This window comes from Solanum lycopersicum, chromosome 7, assembly GCF_036512215.1.
Source record: "Solanum lycopersicum chromosome 7, SLM_r2.1".
Taxonomy (NCBI): domain Eukaryota; kingdom Viridiplantae; phylum Streptophyta; class Magnoliopsida; order Solanales; family Solanaceae; genus Solanum; species Solanum lycopersicum.
The window spans coordinates 46,338,561-46,343,120 of record NC_090806.1 but is presented as its reverse complement, the minus strand read 5'-3'; positions in this window follow the sequence as shown (position 1 = coordinate 46,343,120).

Sequence of the window (4,560 nt, the reverse complement as noted above, 5' to 3'; positions counted from 1 at the left end):
GGAGACTCTCTATAAGGACCCGTCGCTCCAATGTGAGTGTTCGAGTCATAACTCCTTTGTCGTTCAGGAACATGGCATCGGAGTAGACTTGAAATTGCCCGTCGGCACACCACCGGTTGGGCTGGTAAGTAGCCGGGGTGAGGGCATGAGCTGGTGATCCTGGTGTGGATTTTGAACTGTCAGCCTCATCAGACAAGGACGACGCTGCAGCGATTGCGGGTGCAGGAACCTCAGCAGATCCGGAGGCTTCCATCGACCATGAAACTCCTAAGGAGACTGACGCTCCTACTTCATTTGTGGCTGACCCAGAAGGTGTGCCGGTCAGTGTGCACTCCTCATCAGACTGGGAGGCAGTGACTACGCCGAATGCCACCTTGTTGGGTGTGGCTCTAGTGGCACATGAAGCACGGGAAGGGGTGGAAGTGCCTAGGGGCACATACTCAGGGTCACGCTCATCATTAGAGCCAATGACCATGCGAGCAGAGGGGGCAACAGACTTCGATCGCCTGCGTGCATAGATTCGATCTTGATTGGGTGCCATAGTGGATAGTACCTGTAAAGGATTAATATTAGTATGAATAGTGGCAAACAAGACAAGCAAAACCACACAAAAAAGTAAAATAATATGACATTTCTATAGTAACAGTGACACACGACGGGCCTGGTTACGACACGTCGTGACTATGACGGACCATCATGGGGTCCGTCATTTCTAACTTAGACTATTTATATATGGAGATTCCTGAAGTAGAGTCTTCTACTAGTATGACGATATGTGCAGGATGGACCGTCAAAGGTACGACGGTCCGTCTTAGGTGTCCGTCAAAGGACACTTGAAAAAAATGGAGACCCTTAGGAGAGGGGTCTCTGACAGTCATAACGGTTATGCAGGACGGACCGTCGTGGGTATGACGGTCCGTCGTACTCGTCCATTTGAGGACACTTAGAAAAATGGAGAGAATCCTTTAGAAACAAGGTCCCTGACAACCAAAACGGTTGTGCAGGACGGACCGTCGTGAAACACGACGGTCCGTCACATGTGTCCATTGGAGGACACTTAGAAAAAAAAAGAGAGACCCTCAGGAACAGGGTCTTTGACAACCATAACGGTTGTGCAGGATGGACCATCGTGAAGACGACGATATGTCACATGTGTCCGTTGGAGGACACTTAGAAAAAAATGGGCAGTGCCGTATTAGGGCTTTTGGAACGGACCCTATGATGGTCCGTCGTGGGTATGATGGTCTGTCCTCGGGGTCTCGTTCTGTAGATCAGTGACAGAACTGGGGGTACCCCATTCATCTCCGATGACCCAAATCGAATTTGTAGTGTTTTGGACCTACATTTGTCTAACCCAAATACCTAGTAAACTAGTAATTGCAAAAACACCTATGTCTAGGGTTGTAAACACGGCAATTTCAAAGATTTTTAACCTAGGTTAGACAGAATTTTATATAAAAGAAATGAACACTAGGGTAAAACTAATTGATAAGCAAAAATGCAATATAAATGAGTAGAAATTAGAGACACATACCTAAGAATTGGAGAAAAACAAGATGGAAAAGTATTTGGTGACCGAGAAGACACCCACAGCAGCAACTCCAACTAATAGATGATAACTTTTAGGGCTTTTGAGGATTTTGGGGGAACAATGATCGGTTGGTAGAAGGAGATATTTTGGAAGTTGAAAAGGGAGGGAAATAGGCGGAATAGTGAAGGAATGGGGGTGAAATGAGGGGTTGGGGGAGTTTAAACGGTATGATTTTGAAGAAGACTCCAGCCGGATCGGGTCGGGTACGCCTCATTAATGACATGACGACTCCCCGACGATGAACCGTCTCAATTGTGACGATCAGTCGTTGGGTCCGTCGTGTGTGCCCTAGTTTTAGAATAAAATAAAGACGTACCTGGCACGACGGATGCATACGACGGTCCGTCGCAGTTGAAATGGTCGGTCGTTGTATCCGTCAGTGACTGCTGCAGAGTAATTTTCTGCAGAATTTCCTAGTGATGTGCCTGCAAATTTAAAACCCATTAGTAGAAAAATGCTACCATTACTAAAAAGACTAAAGGTATTGGGTTGTGCGCCTGATTTAATGTCGCGGCACGACTGAGGATACTTGATTACTCAGACTTCATCAACATGGTATGTCTCGATCACTTTATTCTCCGATTCAGCATGCCCGAAATATATTTTTATGTGTTGTCCATTCACCTTGAACCGCACACCCTCCTTAGTTTTCAACTCAACTGCTCCATGAGGGAATAGTTGGGTAACCAAGTAAGGACCAGTCCATTTGGACTTGAGCTTGCCCATAAACAAGCGCAACCTGGAATTGAATAAAAGCACCAAATCCCCGACCATAAACTCTCATTTTTTAATTTTGTTGTCATGGTACTTCTTCATATTTTCTTTGTATAGGGCTGAGCTTTCATAAGCTTTCAGGCGAAATTCATCGAGTTCATTCAACCCATTTAACCGTTGTTCTGCAGCTTCGCTCCAATCCATTTTCAACTTCTTCATAGCCCACATGACTTTATGCTCTAACTCAACTAGAAGATGACAAGCTTTACCATACACAAGTTGGTATAGAGACATACCTATGGGAGTCTTATATGCTGTCCGGTAGGCCCAAAGAGCATCATCAAGCCTCCTTGACCTATCCGTTCTACTAGCGTTCACTGTTTTTGACAATGTCTGTTTGATCTCCCAATTAGACACTTCAACTTGCCCACTAGTTTGAGGGTCGTACGGAGTGGCCACATTATGGCGAACCCCATATTTCTCCAGTCACCCCTTGAACAATCTGTTGCAGAAGTGGGAGCCCCTATCACTAATAATTTTCCTTGGGGTGCCAAAACGAGAGAATATATTCTTTTTTAAGAATGCAGTGACACTCTTCCCTTCATAGTTTGCGAGGGCGATGGCTTCGACCCATTTAGATACATAATCAACTGCTACTAGTATGTACTTCATTCCATGAGAACTCACAAAAGGGCCCATAAAGTCAATACCCCAAACATCAAATAACTCAATCACAAGAATGGGTTTAGAGGGAGCTCTTGCTTTCTTGAAATGCCGCCATCTCGTTGACATGCTTTAGCAAACTCATGAGCATCTTGATGAAGAGTTGGCCAATAGTAACCACATTGTAATATCTTATGAGCGGTTCGGATACCGTTGTGATATCCACCAACGGGTGAGGAATGGCATGCCTCCAACACACTCAACATCTCACATTCTGGAAAACAACGCCGAATAAGCCCGTTGGCACAACTCCTATATAAGTATGGTTCATCCCAAAAGAACTTCTTCACATCGTACATGAATTTTTTTCATTGATGAAAGGACAAGTCCGATGGAACAATATCACTAGCCAGATAGTTCACAAAATCTGCGAATTATGGGATCAAGTCTTGTGCAGCAGCCAATACATGCTCATCGGGGAAAGTATCATCAATGTCAGCCTTATCCCCTAACTCTCTCATAGCTTCATCGTATAGACGAGACAAGTGATCAGCAACTTGATTTTCAGTTTCTTTTCTATCCATCACTTCAAAGTCAAATTCTTGTAACAGTAATACCCAACGAATCAGCCTGGGTTTCGCATCCTTCTTTTCCATCAAATATCTCAATGCTGAGTGGTTAGTATGCACTATAACTCTAGTACCTAGCAAATAGGAGCGAAATTTCTAAAAAGCAAAGACTACTGCAAGGAGTTCTTGCTCGGTTACTGTGTAGTTCTTCTAAGCTTCATTTAGGGATTTACTAGCATAGTAAATGGGGTGAAGGATTTTGTTCTTTCTCTGTCCCAATACTACACCAAGCGCCACCCCACTAGCATCGCACATCACCTCTAATGGACTGTTCCAATCTGGAGAAATAATGATAGGCGCAGATACACATTTTTTTAAGCTCACTGAATGCTTTAAGACAGGATTCATCAAAACAAAATTTACAATCTTTCTCCAGCTGTTTGCGCAATGGATGTGCAATCTTTGAAAAGTCTTTGATGAATCTCAGGTAAAAACCTGCATACCCAAGAAAGCTTCTCACAACTTTCACAGAGATCGGTAGGGGAAGTCTCTCTATTACCTCGACTTTAGCTCGATCAACCTCTATATTTTTTTCTGAAATGCGATGACCCAAAACAATACCCTCTTTTACCATGAAATGACATTTTCCCAATTTAGTACTAAATTGCAGTCTTCACGTCTCTTAAGGACCTCAGATAAATTGGTCAAACACCGCTCGAATGAATCACCAACCACAGAAAAATCATCCATAAAAACTTCTATAGTATCCTCCACAATGTCAGAAAGTATCAATATCATACATCTCTGAAATGTGGCGGGTGCATTGCACAACCCAAACGACATTCTTCTGAATACAAAGATCCCATATGGAAAAGTAAAAGTAGTTTTCTCTTGATCTTATGGTGCAATAGAAATCTGATTATACCCCGAATATCCATCAAAAAAACAGTACCACCTTTTTCCAGCAAGTCTATCCAACATCTGATCCATGAAGGCATAGGAAAGTGGTCTTTTTCAGTCCAC